We start from the raw sequence: 23,144 nt of genomic DNA, 5'->3' as shown, positions 1-23,144 counted from the left end.
CTGTGATTAACCCGCGTTTGTCGCGAGTGCCATGGAAGTGCCGCGGACGAGCCACGGAAGACCATCGAAGGCCATGGAAGAACCTTGGACGAATCGAGACGGGTCTGAGAGGAAGAGGCGATCCAGGAAGGCATCGGACAACGGCCAGGCGGCTCCGAGGTAAGAAAATCATTGAATTCACATGATTTTATCTGTTATATGATTTAACTTGACCCACTTTACGCACGACTTGATTGCACTATTAAATGTTACTCGTATTAAATATTGTTGAGCTCGCCAGTCAAGATATTTAAAATATTTTATGATATATTTGTATTGAAACTATTCAATATTTATGTAGACTTTTATATAAGCAATACGTCATTCTGCAAATTATATTATTATTTTATTAAATATGAACTTGAAAGATAAATAAAATATGAGCTCACTAATTATTAATTATTATAACATACATTAATTATTTGGAGTAAATTGTAATTTAGCATATTTATATTTTGCAAATCAACGTTTGTATTAAAGCTGCCCTTCTATCGGTGAGCGACAAATTATTTATCTCTGATTTTAACTTGACCTAATGGATCAATGGAAATTCTATCGCATATATTCAATTAAAAATTCAAATTATACATATATTTAATAATATTATAAATAAAAGCGTATATAATAATTCATAAATTAATTAAAATAGATGTGCTAAAACAAAGTTTGATAGACATTTAACTCTTGGAACACTTACAGCCAATTCGATTCATTGTTCATGAAAATTTTAACCATAAATATATTACATTTATTTTAATTTGAAATTATGCAAATTGTTAATTATATTTTCTAAGCTTACTTTTTATATACAATTTTTTTAACTATAAATAATCTTTTCAATACGTAATACTTCTATAGACAACATTAAATAAATTTTAATTTCGGTGTATAAGAGAATATTGAAGAAAAAAAAAAGAACTCAAGTAACAGAGAAAATGTCGTCTCGAAATAAACCTACAAATTATAAAACAATATTAAATTAGACACACATAGATAGGATATAAAAAATATTCGTTCAATGGCCACGCAATAGGTTACCGTGAACAGAAATATAAACGTTAGGAATAGACATCGAGTAGAATCGTAGCTTTATTCCATAACGTCTTGACGTCTCCATTCGTAAGTTATGGGATTCCGAAGTGCAAGAGTGAATTCCGCCACTTGGAGCAAGATCAGCGGCTAACTTTCACGCACCATCGTAAATCCACTCTTGTACTTCGAAACTCCGTAACTCACGATCGGATCATCGGTATGATACATTATGGTGTGCCATCGGGATTCCCACTATGATCTCTGGTCCATGACTTCAACGGTTACGTTAAAAATACGCGCTCCCAGAGAATGATATGTATTCACCGGCCGCTGTCTCCAAAGTGCATTTTCTCACATTTGGTAGTAAAATTGAATAAAAAAAAAAAAAAAAAAAAAAAAAAATGCAGAATATTTGTAGCCACATCGTGATTCACGATATAGGAAAGTATTGTTTTTATTCGGGTCATTTTATTCAGGATCATAAATCGATGCATTGTGTGATTGATAGGTATTACATATTTGTAATAGCTAACAAACGAGCAGACGTAAACGATATTTCACTAAGATATTAAATGATCTTTAATACCGATTATTAAAATTAAAGAACCTTACAATTCTGTTCCTTAAATAATATTAAACTGCAAATTAGACAATTTTCTTGGGACACATTATATCATAAATGTAGAGTTATTATTATTTCAATATAAAATTAATCTTTCACGTTATTCAACTTGCGTTGGGTTTATTAGTTGCAATGAAAATATGCTAATGAAATAAACTTTAAGAAATTTCGCGAATGTGATATTAATGCACGTACACCTACCTATCGACGTTAGGTTCCGCGTTCGATTTGACATTCAACCAATATTGGTATTAGGTTGGTTATTCATACTGCTTTAGTATACAACTGTTCAGAGGTAGCGACATTATACACGCCGATATAGAGCTTACATACACAGAGCAAATGATCGAATAATATTGTATTTAATTATTAAAGAAACTGCATCGTAATTTCTATTCAAACTTGCGATTAAAAGCTTTGTATAAATATCTACCGTGGAGTTGATCATACTAAACCGCGTGCTTATACACATATTAGTATTCGAATTTACATATAGCAGTTGTATGTCGTGCACCTAAGATATTATTCATACCAATGCGCACAACACTTGATTTACGGTAGTACAATTACGGCAACATAATGCATAAACGTTTCATTAAATAATTGCTAGTTATTTTCAAATTTCTTATTTATTTTTTTTTTTTCTGAAAAATCATATAAGATTAAAATAGTAAATTGGTTACATCATTGTAATTATTGACTCATTTTTATCTTTTCGTTTATTTAACCTAAATAAATGGAGGCACAAGTTTGATTACGTGAATATAGCAAGATGAATAATTTATTCTTCAAAATTAAATTATATTAATATTGAAAAAATTGTAAATTTAAATATATGTATTTCTATTAAGATTATTACAAAAAGGGATATACGGATTCGTGGCAAATGTCCTGATTAACTTATAGATCACAAAACTATTTTCTATCAACTTTTAATTTATACTTTCGACATACAATTGTAGTTCAAGTACGTAATTGGCAATACTTTTTATTACTGCCGTCAAACTGTTAAGAATCACGTGTGTAGATTTAATCCATTGAAGCAAAGCAATTGCAATATTACACATCACGTAGCCTACTAGACGCTGAAAAATTGTCATCTGCGTCTTAGCAGCTTGAATTCCCAAGCCGCACGCGAATGCACTTTAAGTGATTACAAAACTTCTTTCGCTCGACGTGGACTCCTCGTCTTCTAGCTACGACAAAGTTTAACTCATACTAATTATTAGCATTAGACGGAGGAACGCATTACATAAATCATTATACCACGCAAACAAAAGTAAGACTTGTATTTCACAGATTTACTTTATATAATTTCTTAAAAAGTTTATTTCGTAAAACACAAACATTTCGTAAATGATGAATTAGTTGCAATTAATATTTATATAAAATCTAAAATCTTTGTATAATCGTTTAGATCGTTCAGATAAACTAAATTCCAATGCCTCTTTTTAATTATTTACTTTTATTAAATATTCTTTCAATTACGGAACAAGGGAAATAAGTATCGGTTCGTGATTTTCCATGTGTTTGCGTACAAGACTGGCAATTTTAGTATAACGGAAAAAGTAGGGGAAAAAGGGTGAAGAACAGAACGCGACTAAAGGGAGACTGTTCGGATGTTGTTCCCCATCAGCCAAGAGAGTGAAGGTTATAGTTGCGGTATACGTTTCTCTAGTCGAGGCACGCGCGACGCGTAATTGTGAGGATGTCGGAGGGTGCGCAAAATCGGAGACGTTAGGTAGCAACAGAGGGGTAAAACGGGGGCAAAAGAGAAGCAGCTGGAAAGCGCGGAGGAGGCGCGCCGGATCTGAGAGAGAAACCGAGGTCATTCGGCGACGATAGCCGAGTAGTAGACGAACAGACGAAAAGGTGATGTCGACACGGGGAAGACGCGGGGCTGTGGCTCATTAAACCACCCTAGTACTCGCGCGGCATACGAAATCGGCAATAAAATCATCCCCCGATCATCAAGGTGATAAAAGTAATGCTGCCCAAGCGGTGTATGTGCGAACAATTGAAAATCACCCCAACAATAATCGTTAGCAAAATCCTTACAATATTATTAAAAAAAGAATTTTTTTTTTTTTTTTTTAATAATAATAAAACTTGAGTAAAACTTGATAAATATTCTCTTGCTTGAAACGTGGAAATGTTAGACACTTATATATTAAATTAATAACTAAATCTTTTTCTTTTTCTCTATAACTTGTTTTATGCTTTATGAAATAATCATTTTTATATAAATTATTGGAGATACGCGGTTAAACAAAAATAAATGGTAGAAAGGAAAGACTCGAAATGCGATATCGATTATTTAAGATTCTTGCGAAGAATGAACATAAAGCCAAACGTAATGCATCGGGATAAATTTCCGCGGCTGGAACAACTGAGAAGAGATAAACGAAACTCCCGTTCATCCGTACATAGAGAACTAATAACGAAGTTTAAGAACTCCATAACTCGGCGGTAAATATTACAGTCAGCATACCGTTTGTAGTAAAGCTGAATTGTTCCGCTCTTAATCTCGCAATTGCTCGTGTTCGGCGTGGAAAATGTTTACAACTAATTTTAACACATTCCCGAAGAAGAAAAGCGCGATAAGAGATAACTCGTAATTTTATCAGTTCCGGTACATTCGTGATCCCCGTAATGCTCAACATTTAAATACTTGACAAAGTTAACGTGCGATTTTATCTCTGGTTAATTAAATGGAAAGAGCTATAATGAATGAATCTCTTGGTACAAATGCCCTAACTCTGCTTCCACAAATCCGTTTGCATTTTGTCCAATTAAGTTTTCACTCGTCGAGCTTTACAATAGCGTCTCGACGCTGATTTTACGCCATCGTACGTGTCTTTTCGACTGTTTCGCTTTCGGTTATGGAGTCATTATCGTGTAGTGGCGCGTAGGGATAACTAGTTCATTTTGCGAGCGCTGAAATTTGCTCGTGTACGATAATAAACTAGCCAAAAGAGAAAAAAAAAAAAAATCATTGAGGTACCGGGAAAGAACCGCGATTTATCCAAGATCCGAGTGTGTTGTAATAACAAAAAAAAAAAAAAAAAAAAAAAAAAAAAAAAAAATAGAAAAACAAAAAAAAAAGAAGCTCCAACGGCAACCTTAACTTTTCCACGATCGACGATGCTCTTACAGTCGAGCCACGGCACTGCGCAAAAAACAAACTTTCGAACAAAAGTTTTCCTTAATTCCGCCCGCGAGTTGTCGGACGTACGTGACGAGATATTCCCTCTGGCGTCTTCCTAGGACAGAAGCCACGAACCTCTTCCTAGGAAGGACGCCAATTCCCTGTGCCGTCAAGAGCTCTGTCCTCCGAGACAGATGAAAAACGAGTGTCTGAGGAGGATGGCACAGGGTTGACCCCTCAAGAAGGATAGGATACCAAAAAGGATAGGCGTATGCACGTGGAATAATTCAAATTCTCTTATCGTATGCAATCTGTTTCGATGTTCAAGAACGCGGTATGGAAGTCTATGTTTACTTGGCGAAGAACGCAAATAAACTTTCTAAAAGTATCAACGCGGAAAATATTTCATCGCGGATAGGTGCTAATTTTCTTTTTTGAAATGTCACTGTGACGTGAAAGACTTATCGTTCGCATAGAAAGATGCATTGCATAATTCAATCACAAATAAGCAAAATAAGATACCTCTCAGCTTCTTATTATTTTTTTTCTTTTCTATATTGTTTCCGTGAATGTAAAGCGCTCAATCGAGTCGAGATCGAAATAAGAAGCAGAGATACCCCGGTGTGCGCGGAATAATCTGAGTACCCGTGTCGCCTATGATCCCTTTCTTTTCGTGAGCATCGCGTCGCTATTTTCCCTCGTCAGCGCGTTTCATCCCTCTCTTGACTGCGCGTGGGAAAACAAACGGGACAGACAAGTTACAGCAGGGCAGCCGTATAGCAATGCGAGCGGCAAACCGGGCGAGGCGTTGAGGTATTTATATTGGCTTCTCGCGGCGTGACAGTGATCTACTGGGAATTCGACCCCCTGTCCTTCTCCACCTCTTTGTCTCTCCTTTTTCCGTCTACGTTCCTCCACTTTTCCACTACCTCTAATTCTCTCTCGCTTGTCCTTCTATCCGTTCTCTTTTATCTCTTTCCCCCTCCGCGCATTTTCTCTCTTTCTCTCTCTCTCTCTTTTGCCACCCTCTTTTCACACTCACGTTCCTCCAACTTCGTACCGCTCATTCTCTTTGACTCTTTCCTCTTTCTTTCGCTCGCACACTATCGCCGTCAGGTATCGTCGCTGCCATTTTCGCGACGTAGAATACCGGGGAAAACCAAGCGCTACACTACGGTGTCGAAGTAATAAAAGGCTGCGCTGATCCTAGACAGCTATTAGGCCGTAGCAAACTACGGGAAAGAGAAGGCGGTTCCACCGTCCATCGGTATTACAAGGACGAAAGCAAAAGAGAGCAACTTACGGTGCCTGATGGTCGCTATCGAACATATTGCCACATACGGATACCAGTTTGGCGTGTGGCACCGGACCACAATAACGTCAAATGGAAAACTTTTTCCGTCGTGTTAGGACAGTAGAAATAGCAGGTATCATGCTAGTAGAAATTATTGGAGCCACGATAATATCGCGTGTGCAATGTGAGGACTTCTTTTATGAAAAGTCGCCCGAGTTAATTAAATAATTTGCGTACGTAAAAGAAGCTAATTTGTATTAATGACCCCCCAAAAAAAAGAAATAAAAAAAACAAAAATTTAGATTAAATTATCAATATCGAACAGAAATATTAATTGTCAGCACTGCAGAAAATACAATAATGGAAGATAAACAACAAACACGTATAATAAAATTATAAATTTGCGGGTATTATAATCTACGGTCATTCTTATTATAAAACAGTAAAACGTATAATTATATTTATCGTTCGCTGCATGTGTTTATATTTATCGCGTGTTTCTCTCTTTAACGGAGAATTCAATATGGATTTATTTCATTTCGCACAACACCCTGAAAATGAATTTATAAGGATGGATGCTAAATCGTTGCATTCAACGGGTAAAAGAGAGGTAGGTGCAACCGGATGAGCCTACACTACCACCAAAATAGCCCACCATAAAAATGTCCGATAGAAATGCAATTAAAAAATTACTGGCCCGTATATATCCACTCGGCGTTGACCTGTCGGACGCTGTTTTTTTTTTTTTGGTCACAACAAATCGATTGGTATTAACAGCGACATGCTTGTATATAGTCACACATATAGACACGCAATTTTCCAACATTGCCTTGATATTTTATTTGATAGACATTATATGGAAATGTGATAAGCGATATTTGCGAAATTTTATGGCAATAGATTTTGATATGTATAATATGAATTTTATCAACTTTAAAATTAGAACCAAAACTAAGTTAGAGAAATCTCTCTCTTTTTCTGCCCGCAATTATATATGTATAAAAATTATCGAAAAATGTGACGGTAACTAAAAATTGAATTGTAGAGTCGTCAAAGTGCCCTGAAAGTAAAATAATATGAATAATTCGATGTCACAAATATCTGGAAACTGAAACTATAAGAGCATGTTCATTGAATTTTATTAACGTGGATTTCTGTAGCAAAAGTACGATTAGAGATAGAATTTTTATCGGAACGACGCTTCGTCCTTTTTTTTTGGAGGAGGAAGAGGGTGGAGGGGGAAGAAAGGGATAAAGTTGGAACCGCATCGAGACTACCAAAGAAAGAGTAGGAGTCAAAGGAGCGGAAAAGGACGCGCGGCGAGGGGAATAGAATCGAGAAACCGGGATAAAGAAGGAAGAGAGAAACGGTATCCGAATAGAGAGAATTCGGGCATCGCTATAGAGAACGTGGGGCTGTTCGAGTTGCAGGGATGTCGCGTACAACTTTACCAATATCCAACACAACAGTATGAGAGAACGAGAGAGAGAGAGAGAGAGAGAGAGAGAGAGAAATAGGGATAGAACGAGTAAAGAGGGAGGGGTGGGGGAGGACGTGTGTGCCAGATGATACGTGTATACTACATGCCGAAGATCTCGTTTGGTCGGTGTCCGAATGGACGATGAATTTACACGAATGGCGCGATATCTGGGAAACCTGAATACCTAGCCGAGTATGTCGCTCCCCGTGTCCAGACATCGATCGGGGATGTATGCGGATTAATACATCGCGATCGCTGCCGTAGGATAGCGGACGATTTATCGAGAACTGTGAATAACTTTATGCGGACACGACTGGCGATTTCCAAGCGAGTTGCACGGCGCTTACTAACATTGATTGAAATAAGGATAGATCGAGACGCGAATTTGCTCACACTTGCGAAATCACGAATTTTGGAGTTGTCGGAAATTATTCTCAACTTCTCGTTCAATTAAATTCGATTGGATCCAAACTGGACCTCCCACAGATCTCGCTAATGCGTGTGCGGGATGATGAACATCTCGGACCGCGGCTGTAAATCAAAATATTTGTCGATGTTGTTTTCACGACCGAGTGAAGCGGCCGCCCGAAGTTGCGTCTACCGTTGTTGTTATGAAAGAGCGAGAGAAAGAGAAAGACACGCGAAAACAGTTACAGGAAGAACGAAAGTTACGGGATAACTGTTGCGAGACGCGAAAGAGGCGCAGTCGAGCAGACATTTCCTTCTATCGGGGGTGATTTGAGCTACAGGATGTCGTGCGCAACTTTTCCAATATCCATCAGGAAGGTACACAAAAATGCATATAGACTGTCACGTGCGAATTTACACGTACAACATATGAAGTAATCGGACGATTTCTTTTTAACGAAAAGTTACTACCTGTCATTCTCGCGATACCCCCTAAGACTCTTTCATTGATTCCGTAAATCACGATCTCGTGCGCTTTATGCTTGAACGCGAGGGAAAAAGTGGCTCAAACGCGAAAAAAAGATGAGATCCTGGTTTCCGTCTTCGGCGCGAACACATTCTCGTTTTGCCTTCGTACTCCACAAAGAAAATACACATTTACATACTTTACAAGTTCTCATACAGATTCTGATTTATTCAGAAGCAGGATACTTTTAATTCATGGAAAGTGTTCTTTTTCCCTTTTCTCTTACCTATTTCAACTTATTATATGCGAGGGCTTTTCTTTATTAACTTCTTTTTTTTTTTTTTTTTTTTGTAATTATTTTATTGTCTGTTATCATTCTTTACAATATTTGCGTAAATATATTGTTAGGTACCGGAATAGAATTTGAACAATATTATGTTCATTTAATTTTGGAATGGAATATCATGTTTTCTTCTCAAAGCTTGACCCACTTCGCGTGATATCGCCATTTCACACCCTTCATCTTATTACCCTGCACCCATGCATTTTATACGTGACTAGCACATCCAAATACCGCACAAAGAAACCATTAAATAGCGGATAAACAGCACCCGTTCCCATATCTAATGGCTTTTCGTCTCGGTCGTGTACGTTCTGCGATTCACGTGCTGGAACATATCTATGCCCGCGGTTGTAAAACGCAATGTGAATATTTACAAAGATATTTCTAACGATTATATTAAATTAGATAGATTTTTCTGCCGAACTGGCAGTTTCAGAAAAATTATCGAACGTAGTTCAACTTGCTGTTATTTATAGTTTCGTTTAAATCTGATTTATTATATAATATAGGAATTTTAGATCTTAACGTTATATTTTTATTTTTATTAATACATCACGATTTGATAAGAATTAATATTAAATTATTTTTAATTTCAAATTATTTCAAGTAAATAATTAATATACTAATAATATATCGATACTTTTTTGCGATATATGTATTTGCGGTGTCATTTTATTGATTTTGAGATTATTTTATATTTGTTTATTCGTCGAAATTTAAACCTAAAAGTCCCGGCTATGTTTTATATTTAACTAAATTCTATCATCTCTTAACTTTAACTAATTATGATAATTTTCACTAATTAATGTAATAAATATTAAACTACAAACATGGCAAATAATGTATACATACACACGTGTGTTATTAACCAGTACAATAGCAGTTAATTACAGCGTAAGATAGACTATGACGAATAAACTATCAAAATTATATATCTTTTATTGCACGTTCACGGTAGAATATTTTAACTATTTGTACATATAGTGATTGATAACTTTTAAAATTATTTAACCATTAATGATTCTAAAATTCCAATAATTTCAATAAATTCAAAGTGACATTTGAATTGTCAGTCATTAATAAAAAAGCCAAATTTTTGCGAGAAAAAAGGTATTAAAAAATTTAATAAAAATAGAGTAATACTTCTGAAAGCAATATCCTCGAATATCTCATGAATCCTCATAATTTTCATCTTTTCTTTCCCCACGTTCTAAAATATTTGATTGGTTTCTCGCGCGCGAACACCAGTAGAAACGAAGAGTACAAAACATATCTGAAATCGAAACCTTCCGATCTTTCGTTATAAAAAATGTTACAAAAAAAAAACATTGATATTTTTCTCGAAATAGATAAAAGTTAGCGTGACATGCATATTTATTCTGAAAACCAGGTTTAAAAAATATTTAAGATTGTGTAAAATTGCGTGAAAAATCTAGCAAAAATAAAAAAATTTAATGATGAACCAGATATTGTGACGTTCGTATTATTTATCACGTAAAATATGTAAAATATGAACGAATTCTTATCTAACGAATAAAGTGAACGAATTCAGAGGTTAAATATTGATTTTCTGCCCGAGTATTCACTCTCGTTCGCTGCACAAAATCCGTAAATTACCGTGGAGTTCGATAATTATTTCTCGATGAAATAAACCGGAAGTTGTGATTAGCTTATTGGGAAAAACGACGATAAAGGTATACCAGCACACGAAGTTACTAATTGTATTTTTATTTCATTGAAATATATATATATATATATATATATATATATATTTTTTTTGTAAATGATGTCAAGTTTTTGCGATGACTTACATCCGCAATGAATTATTAACTGAATAATATACAAATCATTGTACTGCTATCAATAGGACTAAATTTAGAACGTATTCAGCAAGTCGTGTCTGCAATTTACGTTTGAATTATTAAACAGCTCTTTCTTTTGTACCTTCTTTCTGCCCTTTTTTATTCACAGAGCGTTAAGCTGCCCACGAACAATTTAACATTATATGGCTATTAAGTCAATCATCAATAACATAACTTTCGTGTGTCGTATAAAAAGACTTTTACGACGTGAAAACTTATAAACATAAGTTTGTCACAAGGTTTTAATACTTTTTCGTTAGACTCTACAATTAAAATATGTGTGTTTAATACGACGATGCATATTGACTAATTTTGTAATTATTTAAAATAAAATAATAATAAATTGTAATTAGAGCCCGGATGAGGGCTGCAAAGTGACGTGCCTGTTCGTGCTGAGCATCACTGAACGTTGAGAGGTACTGATGAGGAGTAAAACAATCGTAATACAGAGTAGGGAAATGCTTTGGGCATTAACCGCTGCTGCGTAGTCTTACTCGTTTAGCGTTCAGTGACGCTCAGCATAAATGACAAAGCGTTACAGCCCTCATCCGGGCTTTAATTATAATGCGAATGTCTCAAAAAGGCTGAATAATCTATCGATGATAGATTCTTTTTAATTAGAATATTTCAAGATTCACTTGAATTATTACCTATATCTTTAAAAACTTGCAGACTTTTAGCATAAATTGTATAAACTTGAGTCTAAATTTAAAGTTATAAAATTAATAGTGTTTTTTTCAATCATCGGTATTGCTTAATTAATTGGAGATATGTGATATTTTATTTAATAGTGAACATTATTTTTAACACTTTTTTTAATTTAAATGTTATATTTATTTGTTACAGTATCGCAGCTACGGGGCAGTAAAACTCCTGCGCATCGGTGAGTGAAAAATATTTTTTTATTTATTATATTTAATCTTGTCGTTTAGAACAATCGATTTCTAACGTTTTAACTGATGTTCGTTGGCACTCTCGCGACGAAATAAGCCAAATGATAGAACTAATCAATACCGCAAAATATTAAAGCATATTAATAATGAAATTTTTACGTCTTGTTTCTAAAATAATAAAATTACTAAATATTTTAAATCACGTCCGACTTATTTCTTTCTCTCTCTTTCTATCTGCACAACTCAAACACTTTACGCTCGTTTGTGTTGCACATTTGCCGTGATCGTAAATCAGAAATCAGCTCCAACAATGAGGTTCTCTCGCTTCGGTGCAAAAGGAAAACACGATACGCGTCTTTTTATCCTACTCTCGCAGAGATTCGATAAATTTTCTTCGCTGTACAGACAGAAACCGCCTGCACAATTTCTGTCCAATCAGGAGCTATACAGAACAGAAAGAATCAAAGAGAAGAAAGCAGAGTAGAATAGAACGACAGACGAAGAGAAAGGGGATGAAGGGATTTAGCGCGGAAGGGGGTTGGCACGGAAGGTTAGAATATCAAGGATTTTCACAGAATCTGGCCCACTTCGGGCTTCGAGCCTTAATCGTTTAACGCTGTCGCCTTGTCAAGTAGTATGATTGAGAAGCGAACCGACGTGACGTGTTTTTGGTATACAGGCTCGAAAGTACGTGATTGCATCGATTGGGAGTTAATCTTTCATTTCTGAATCGCGTTTTGACGGGCCGATCAACGGGCATATTACGTTTTATGGGAACTATGATTATTGTTAAATTTCTGAACCGTGAACTGATAAAATACGATGAAACATCGTATCGTAGCATGTATACGTATACGGCAAACTTAACGCGAGGACCACTGTGTTACTATCCAATTTCATATGGCGAAAGTTTGTTGACGTTTATATCATTTGTTTATATAGCGATAAAAATTGTGGAATTACTCGCGATATTCCGATTTTCGTGTAATGTTTATTAATAAGTCCAAGTGTGTAGGAAAATATGCGCATATTCTCGATACGTTTCTGAATTCGCAATATTGAATTGAATGGATATCGCGCCAACGTGACAATCCATAATTCGATTTGATATATGCTCTTTGCTTCGGGAAAGGGTAAAATAAAATAAAACCGTACAAATACATACAAACGATTTACTTAAGAAGATTTAAGAATTCGTACAGAGATAGAAGCATAAACGCCGAATTTACGAGAGGAACTGCTCCGTCGAAAAACGGAGCTTATCTAGGTAATCGGGTATTTTCATACAACTTTCTCCGTAATGCATTCTCACTCCCTAGCGCATATCGAAGTAAACAATACAATTATCCGGCTCATTTAATCTCCAATAACGTAAACGTCCCGTAATTTAACTCCCTCCCGTGCGATGTAACATCGAGGCAGTCGTGTCTGGGAGTATTTCCAGCATCGCCAATGGCTATTAATAACAATGCCGGGACCCTAAAGATGCGGCAAACGAGCGTGCGAATAATTACGATATTATCTGCGTCAATACTTTATCCATTTTGGTACACGGAAACTACTCGCCACAAATTCTTCGATCGGAAGAGGTTACCCGCCACTATCGCCGCCGCCCCTCTGCCTTTACCTCGATCTATCCACCTTATGACCCTGCTACTTTCCTTCTTGGGGCCCGTAAATCGATTACTCGTCGCCGTGTCGAGTACGGCGTTCGTAAATTAGCACCGAGGCGAACGAGCGTGAGCGAAGTGGTTCGACAAGGTGGTACAAAGTCGAGGGTCGCCTTCTTTACGAGGGTTCAGCCTCCGGTGGGGGTGGTTAAGCGGCAGGCTTTAGTGGCACTTACCATCGCAAACATTATTTTATCATTTTAATGGCGATCTAAAAGAGAGAGAGAGAGAGAGACGAGGCCGCGAAGAAAGAGAGAATAAGAAAGAAAAGAGAAAGAGAGGGTAAGATGAAGTACAGGCAGGTAGAAACGAAAAGTCGATTCTGAAGCAGGAAAGAGGCATAACTCGACTTTGTGGTCTGAGGTTTCTTACCGGCTTCGCCGTCCCCCGATACTTCCCTTCGTTTTTTCGCCTTCTTCTTCTTCTTCTTCTTCCAATCTCCTCATTCTCCTTCTACACTTTCGATCTCATCCCGCTACCTACAATTGACCCTCGCGTCTACCTCCCCGCTTCCCCTCCAGTCTTATATAAGATTACGCTTGTTACGACAGTCTCCGCTCGACAAGGCGGCCTCATCCGTCCGCTTGGCGTGTTGACTTCGTTAGGGAGGACGAACCGCTTTAATTCACTACCCTCTTGCTGTTTCCCTTGAGCCGCCTGTACTACAAACCAACTCTCTCCGGCGCAATGACTCCACAACTGCCGATTCTCTTTCTCATTTCTCAGTACCATTTTTTTTTTTTTTTTTCCTTCATTTTCTCCTTTGCTTATCTGTGTATCGAGCGATTTTCTTCTCTCTACACTGGCGTTATCATATTTTTTTTATTCACACTTAAATTCGCTACATATAAAATGTGATATTAAAAAATATATTTGTAAAATTAATTTTGAAATTAATTAATATAAAATTGTTGTGAGAAAGAGTTAATAACGTATTTCACAAAAGAAAATATATAGGTAATAAACACATAGCTTTCTAGAAAGTACATATCTCTTTTTATCTGTTCTTAAAAAATATGTATTCTCAAATATTTTCTCATAAAACGAATCTTGAAATGTTCCTTGCAAATATATTTTCCAACAATATCACATTTTTATGTTAAATCTCGTTTATCATAAATCTGCACAGTTCCACTGTTATCATCCCTTCCATCCCGCTTTGGACGTGACGCGATCTATAGCTGGCAAGATGCTTGTCTTTCATTCAATCTTAAAATGCTTTCAGTCTTTTAAATTTTCTAGACCAAATAAGCCACAATCCTGTAATATCTCTTTTATTATATTGAAGGGACCTCTTTTTCCGATCTTCTTTCATCTTGCTGTAGTTTTGGCCACGTCGCTTCGTATCTCTGGTAGCTCCTTTCTTCTTCGCTCTCTTCTTTCTCTTCTTTACTTTCTTTGCCCTAAAACCCTTTTCGTTTTGTTTCTTTCAGCGCGTGCCTATCATCAAGCGTATAATCTTCTTTTTTGCCTTCATCTCTAATCCTTTCTCTTGTAAATCATAATAATATTCGCATTATAAAACAAATTTCAAAGTAAATACTTTACGAAGGTAGTAGCTGATATCTCTATCATTTTTTTTTCTCTTGTCACTACTTGTTTAGCACGTGCAACCGTTTCACGTAAATTTGAAGCAATGGACTGAAAAGATTCCTTTGTCATATTTACACGTTTTACACGTTTACTTTCTTGCATTTCTTTGCTGTTATTCAAAAAAGACATTTATATTTGTTCAATCTTTTTTTTTTGTTAAAATATTTAATTAATTTTAATTTGATTCTTGTATAACTTAATTTTTAATAATAATTTCGTGGTATTATTATTTTTTTTTTTTTAATAAATTATGCGTTATATTCATAACTTCGACAAAGCTAGAAGTAATGACATTTCTAAGCGAGATTGACGGACTACGTACACCGTGTTTGATGTGAAGAACAAACGTCGAACTTTTAAGAAATCGAAAAGTCAGCTCGTCATCTCGCCGCCTTTTTTACAATTTTTCGAAGCGGATAAAAATCAATTTCCTTTCTTCACCGCCTTGGAAGAACTCACGCTCGTCCCTCTTATTTTCACTCTTTCATCTCTCCTTATCTTCTGCTTCATCAACCGTGCGATCCGTACAGTTTCATCTGTTTCTGTCCTTAACGGCTTTCGTCGTCTACTTCATCTGCTTTTTCTTCCGACTTTCTTACCGGCCATCCGAACATAAGGCCGAGGCCTCTCACCACTCCTACGGAGATATCCATCATCCTTCAACGCAGATTTTTAATAAAACTTCTACAGCCTCGGCCACGCAGCCGTTGCTCTTCTCGGCGCTGTGCCTCCCGTGCTGTGCTTAATATTTCATCCCATCTATAGTGATCATCTACGAAGCCCCTGATTTGCCTTCAACGCTCCTAGCTTGCCTCACCCTCCCGTCTTTCCTTGCCTGTACGAACAACGAAGCGATCGATTCCACAACGGGACCATTGTGGCTGGTATTCAAGTCGTAAAACGTGTCGTCGACCCCGCTGTCAAATAGGATTGCTACTTATGAGGGACGGATTCGAAAACTAATTGATCCTTGAAATATGCTTTTAGATAGAGGACGCATATATTTCAAATTTTGAGATTTAGGAGATCAATCGGTACTTTGAGCGTTAATACTTATTTAAAAGAGTAAGGTTTTCTTTTTATTTTAATCATATATACTGCACACACATTTTATAAAATGCTGTTTAAAAATATTAATTAATAATTGTAATCTCCAATTATTGCTTAACTGTGTTGTGAGATTATGATAGAAATATGATGGAAAATAAGAGAACGGAACTATGTACATGAAATTTCGCGAAAATATATAATTTAAAGTTTTTTACATAAGAAAAACAGAAATACGGCATAGGCTACAAAAATTACAAGTTTTCTTTAAAATTTTTAGAATAACGACAACATTCGTTTCTATTTTAAGATATTTTTTTGGTGCTTTTTATCAAATTAATGGCGCTCTTTATCATTCTAATATACATTATCTTAAAATTATCTCTTAAAATGATATATCTCTTAAACACAGAAGTTTTCCCACTATATTTTCTTAACTCAGATGTAATAACCCACTTATTTTTTAATCAATTATTCGTCTATAATGTGTAACACGAACACAATATAATAATCTGTTAAATAATATGGTTGTTAAAAAGTTAATAATATATTACTATTACTCATGCAGGGTAAGTGAGTTAGAGTTCGTATAATTTTCTTCACACATCTATGACCTATATCGCGATCTCTTTCGTAATCTCGACTGCTTGATTGGATTCACAATTCAATTATCACAAGTCCTCACGAGCGAAGATCGATAGAACATGCAAACTCTATTGCTTTTGCACAAAACAAATAGGTGGGCAGGTATCGCTATATCGTGAAAGAGAGCCGAGAGTTTCCGGTGCAAATGAACGCAAACAGACTCGAAAGAAGCTTAGAGAAAATTATTTCGTCGTAAGAAAAAACGGAAGCTCTTTTCTCGTATTTCTTATTATTTTACTGCAAGATGTCGCAAAAAAAAAAACGGAGTAGGAAATCACGTCTATGTTACATTTTAAACTTTTTTTTTATTTATTAATTTTATTTTTTTTATAAAATGATTATAACAGAAATTATTTTTCCCACCAACGCTATTATTAATTATAATTTTATGTTAAAAAAAATTGATTTGTCGTTGAATAAAAATGAACGAAATAAAAAGCAAGATCTGTCGTAATAACTTGACAAAAAAAAAAAAATATTAATTCACCGCAGGAAAAAATTGCGATTGAAATTTGAAAAGGGCTGAATATCGATACTGCAGTTTTAATCTATCACTTACTGTGTGCGGTCCTTTTAATGTGACTCACATTTTTACAATATTTAAAATAGTGTCAATATTGGAAATTACGCTGCATTTGAAATTCAAATCACATTGCTACGTTATAGATATGACAATCGTAATGTTAACTCCTAATGATTATCGATTAGTCTTAGGAAGAAACTGTAACAAAACTTATAATTTCATTATTTAAATTAACGATTTATTGTTTCGCGCTTCTAAATATTCAACTAAAAAGTTATATACGGGAACGGGAAGAACGGTTTAATTTTTATTCAATAAAGAAACGTGTAAAAATGTGCATTTTAATTTTTTATTGCTAAAAACGACTACGGCTATATATATTTATTCTTTTTTTACGATCGCAGCATAGTTGAATGCATGCAAATGAAGCCTCGTGTGCAAGCGAAAGATCAACGGAGAACGAATCGACCGCCAGATTGCACGCAATGTTACAGAGATATTTTTCGGGCTGAATCCCGACGACATAAAGACGTCGCGGACTAGAGGGTTAGGAAGGCGGCGGACGTAGGTGAGAGGAGTAGCGGGAACGGAGAACAATTCGGAGATTCGCGGCACTAAAATTTCACGACTACGTCGGTAGCAATTTCGGCTGATCGAGGGGGTGATGCAGCCGCACCGTGTCCTTGTCTATTTGTGTCCTTAGAGCGACCGAGGGTGGCGACGGAGAACGGTGGGGTAGGAAAGGAGGTTTCGTGAGACCATCCGGAATCAACGGTCGGGAAAATGAGTGCCATCTCTTCCGGAACACGCACCCGGAGAATCACGCCGGTGCCGGTGAGAAATTCACGGAAACGGCTACGCCGGAGAAGGGTGACGAAATTCCATGACTGATGGCGGAGCGAAGATTTTTCGCCGTCGAGCGACACACCAATTTTTTAACGTAAATGAGAGCGCCGTTAGATCATTACTGCGGCATGCATTATCTCATTCTTTTCACCAACTGTCGTCTAGCGTCAATTTTTTATTCATCTAAACTAAATTAAAAGTCGTTTTTTTTTCTTCGAATATTTTTCCCGAACAACGAGAATAGCTATACTCGAATCGTTTAATGGTGATTTTATATTTGCGTACCCTACACGCAAAGTTCGATAAAATCCATAATTATCATTTTGTAATCAATCTTGGTTGAATTGCGTTACCATATCGTTACTTCATTTTTCTCTCTCTCTCTCTCTCTCTCTTTCTCTCTTCGTCAGTCGTATCTATCGCCGTTACTTTTGAGAGAATCGTGGCATTTTACGGACAGCGAATCTCATAAAATTCGTAGCGCATCTGGGACGAAATTTGTCGCGATGTACTCGCGGCTGAATGGCATTTAAATCACTATGAGGATATAAATTTTATACCGTCCAGTATGTAAGCTAATCGTCAGTTCGCAATGACTGTTATTGTTACGACGACAGCGATTACATCGACACTTTTACAGCTGCGTACGCACGGTTTTGACAACCACGTTTTTCTGAACACGAAATAAAAAGGTTGTAAAAATAGTATATGCATTCGCTCCGAAATTACTACATGAAAGAGATACTTCGGATACATCGTCGTCAGCGTTCCATTACTTTATCCCGCAAAATTGAAATTATCGCTTCTCGTAAAAACGCCGTTTTGCAATGTAATTTATTTATTAAATTAACAGATTTTATGAAGGTCAAAAAATCCTGCGATATTGAATAAATCCGCACTTTTATGAAAGTTTAACGTGGGTATTCAAATAATAGTTGATTTAAATGGTGAATAAAATATAGATTAAAATTTAACTTTTTTTTTAATCATATACCTTTTCGGAAATAAGAGGTTATCGAAAATATTTGAATCGCAAAAAAAAAATGAATGATCTCTCATATAGCGCCACTGACTAATTACTAAATCTTGTTTAGACAATAAAACCTTTACTTTGATTGAAAAACTAATTAGAGGTGCAAACTTTATTTTTAACACAATATGCATTATCTGATCTCTTTTTACAATGTAAAGTAACAATTTTTATATTTGTTTGTTGCAGAATCGTAGCTGTGTAACTCCGCCGCTGCACATCGACCGGTGAGTCACATATTTTTTTTTTCAATGCGTTACGGGGAAAAATTTGCGAAAGTATAGCAATATTGAAAGTTTTAAAAATAATTAAAATAATATAATAAAAATTAACCTGACATTCGCTGCACAACGTGAACTAGCTAAGCGAGAAGCGATCACCATCGCGATAAACCGGCAACATGAATCCGATTCGATTTAACGTGGGTTTTTTTTTTCTTTTTTTTTTTTTAAGTCGGGAATATAACTTCTTCGTATATTACTCAAATATTATCGTCCACGATGATTAATCTCCCCATTGCCCCATTACGTAAACGTTATTACAAATAATATCGACAAATACCTATAAGTTGCGGCGCATTTTAGATGAAATATAAAACGTTTCGGAATTGAATTATTGTGAGCTGTTACATATTGTATGCGACCGTATGCACGGAGAGAAGCGTGGCGTTAGATTGAAAAATCTTTTGGAATATCTCAACATCATTTTTCGGTTCTCGGCAGACAGAAAATATTCTATCGAACAGGCAGAATAGCCGGGGCGGTCCGGAAAAGGATAGTATGACGGGATTCGGATGATCGGGGCGGGCCGGAACGACGATGAGAGAGTCGAAACGTGGGGATAAAAGGTCAGGAGATTAACGCATCGATTAGTTCGAGCACGGCGAAACACTCTTCGGCACTTTGGCACCGCGTACGTATATACATTTGCGCATATACGTGTACATACGTGTATATGTATGCTACCGTCACGTTCACCGGTCCGAATGTTCTTTTTATTATGCCCAACTACCTTCCAAAAGAGCCCGGATGAGGCCTCATTGCATCGCATGGGATAACACGGAGAAATTCTTGGCGGAAATACCTTTCCCCCTTCAAAAGAAAAACAAAAAAAAAAACAATATTAATTTCCCGTAATTTGTACGTCTTCGGCACGTGTCGATTTCGCATTATTAATAGCTTCGCTGGAGATGAATTAGAAAGGAGCACTCTACCATCGTAAATATCTCATTAGTTTCCGCTTTTACATGAACGGAAGGATTAATAAAAAAAAAACGAGGCCGCTGGTGGAAGATTCATACCGTTAGAAAGGAACCAGCCGGAGAATAAGTTATAAAGATAAAGACGTAAAAAAAAAAAAAAAAATAAGTTTTATATAAAAAAAAAAATTGGCATATACTTTGTTTTAGAAATAAAAAGTACTACTTAGATCTTCAGTCCTGTGCATTAAAATCTTGAGATTTTAGAAACTATATTAAAGTTGCAATGTGTTTAAAGTTCATTACCGCAGTTTGCGTGTAAATAAAGTCTTATGGAAAAATCTCATTCCTAACGTAGAGATAACTGGATTAATTATTTTATCTCGTGTATTCTGTGCGCAAGTATACAGTATTCTTAACGAGCATCAATTGCAGTCTTTCATAACGATCAATTATATTTCCATTTATATCAATTGAATCAAATTATACCAACTACACATCTTTTATTCAGTTCAACGGATGTAATAATCCTTGAGATTTTTACGGCTATATCTTCTCTTTGTGTGGTAGAATTTAAGTACGATAGATATATCGACGTGCGAAGTAGAAAACGAACGAAGACGTCACGGGTAGTTTTACGTTTTGCGAAAATACAAATGCGTCTTTTAAATAACAGTTGAGAGCAATAATAGACGGCGTTACACGCGCAAAATGAAAAATACAAACGGAACGAATACGTAAACTAGTACCTGCACCACGTCGGAAGCTAGCAATTTACGTGTTAAAGCGGAAATAAGAGAGAAGAAACGTTACAGAAGAGCGGAGGTTTCGTCTCACAGATGCAAATACTTAATTTTTCTCTTTACGCCAACTACGACTACATTTCCTTTGCGTTTTTGATCCTGGTTGAATTGCATTTGCAGTTTCCCCAGTAATACTAACTTTTTATCCGCCATTTAGACATTTTTCTCCTCTAAATGTAAATACGCAAATACACCAACGAAGAACGTATTCGCGAGCAGACACATGAATCCATTGTATTATTTTATAAACTTAAAAATTGCGAGCGTTTTCTAATGACGGTTGAAAGCTCGTGTCGTATCCGTAAAGAGAAAAATTTCCGTAAGCAACCGTAAAGTACGAAATTTTTAACTAATGTAGAAACGTTGAGATTTTATTACATTTATTTTTACTTTTAATCTTTATTTCTCTTACTGTATATCTTTTTTTTTTTTTTTAATTTCTTTTGCGTGACGCATTTAAATTATAACAATAACGTGCCAATACTTTAATGATATTTTCATCAATAGTTATACCAATAGTTTTATTTTGAGACATTTGGCAACGCCATTTTAAGATGTGCCAATCACATCTGGATTTTATACATTTTTATAGTAAAAAAGAGGTAGATTAATATTGCTAAATAAAATATACGGATCTCAATAGTTATAATACGCCATCGTAAACAAACCACTTTTCTCTTATAAATTTGTTTTTATTATTACAGAAATAGAACATTCTTATTTACAAAAATATCTAATTAATCGATAAATAATTAGAGTAAGAAGCGCGAATTTCTCTATTTGTGATCAGGGTGATTTCACGAGTATTGAATCAAGGCGCGAGCAATCTTTTTTTCTCCTCCGCCGTTTTTCTTGCGATGTTTCCTGCGCGTGGTCGCTCATCGAAACTACATAAGCTCTACTTACCCCCGCGGCAATAGTGTTGGCTTTGGTTTGAGGTTTGGTCGCGCCAAGCCGCGTGTTTGCGGTTTTGCTGTCGGCGCTCCGAAGTAGACTCCGCGCACGCTGTATATCCACATATATCCACAAACCCTGCCGTGTGTCCTGACGACAGCTCTCGAGTACTGTGCAAGAGAGTGAACGGACGCGATCGATATAACGATAGATGTTCTGCGAGCAGACAGCTCGAGCTTATCGACGAATCGCGTGCCGCACCGCTCCCGTGTGATTTGTGGGGATAAAAACGCGCCCGGGATCGGTCGGTGTCAGATTTTTCGACGATGAGAAAAAAAGCCCACAGCGAGCGGGGGTCAGTGGAGCTGATAGCCAAGAGAGGAAAAATCGATGATTATTTTACAGGAAAAAAAGATCCTTCCCGTATGGGACACTGGGACTTTGAAAAGTAGGGAAAGCTCGAGTTTCGAACGGCGCGATTCTTCCAACTGTCAGTGTCTCTGTTTGAGCGAAATAATGACAAGAAAATCCTCTCTATAAAAAATTGCTGCGTTACGCATAAATTAGCTTTTTCGAGGTTCAATTTAATTTTAATATTTAATAAATATGCCCAGGCAAAGACGGTCTTTGCGATCTTCGAGATCGAGGACGACCTAGGAGAAGTACCGTCTTTGTCTGGTCATACGAATTTAATATTACAATTAAATCGAAAGAAACTAACGTATAGATAGGCGCGGGGGGAGGTGGGGTGAGGCGGGGGGAACAGGGTGAGAGCGAGCGCGAGCCTACGTGCCGCGCGCTAGGTATATTCCCCCACTACTCCCACTCTCGCTTTGTCCTTCTCCAGCGGTCGCGCGAGCACACACGTACTACACATAGCGCAGCGAGCACATGTCTCCGTACCGAAAGTAATTCGCACTTCCGTTTAACGAAAACCCTTCCGGCACGATAACCACGATTAACCACTTGATATTTCTTTATGTTACAGATCGACGCAGCTGCTGTCCGCTGTTCGCCGTCGTCAACGAGTATCGTCACCGCCGATATTAAGATATACGAACCGTGGTCGGTTTGTCGGTCGTCCCGCGAGATCCGCTGAGTATTCGGGCGTAGTTTTGCGACACGCGGCTTTCTTTTAATCGCGAGTGCCGAACCATGTAACGCGCGAGTGATCGTCGTGTAATTTTCGCGGTATTAAAATCACGGGTCGGGGTGTTCGCGAGTGACCTGTTCGCGGAGGGATGACTCGACACTGCCACCTGAGAGGAGGAGCAGGCCTCGGATAGGCATCCTGCATCGGCGGAGCAA

General features: G+C 36.7%; 1 protein-coding gene and 1 long non-coding RNA gene across 2 annotated transcripts in view; one reads left to right on the top strand and one right to left on the bottom strand.

Moving 5' to 3' along the window:
- Nucleotides 1-23,144, bottom strand: part of LOC139102665 (lachesin) — a 150,410-nt gene that overhangs the window by 71,959 nt on the left and 55,307 nt on the right. The window lies entirely within an intron of this gene.
- On the top strand, nt 72-23,144 carry LOC139102666 (uncharacterized). The gene is made up of 4 exons (XR_011545740.1): nt 72-159; nt 11,541-11,577; nt 19,131-19,168; nt 22,825-23,144. It is a non-coding gene; the product is annotated as an uncharacterized lncRNA (long non-coding RNA).

Source organism: Cardiocondyla obscurior, linkage group LG05 (assembly GCF_019399895.1).
Source record: "Cardiocondyla obscurior isolate alpha-2009 linkage group LG05, Cobs3.1, whole genome shotgun sequence".
NCBI classification, from domain to species: Eukaryota; Metazoa; Arthropoda; class Insecta; order Hymenoptera; family Formicidae; genus Cardiocondyla; species Cardiocondyla obscurior.
Note: the sequence above shows the minus strand (reverse complement) of the source record. Positions and strands in the feature narration are given on the sequence as shown.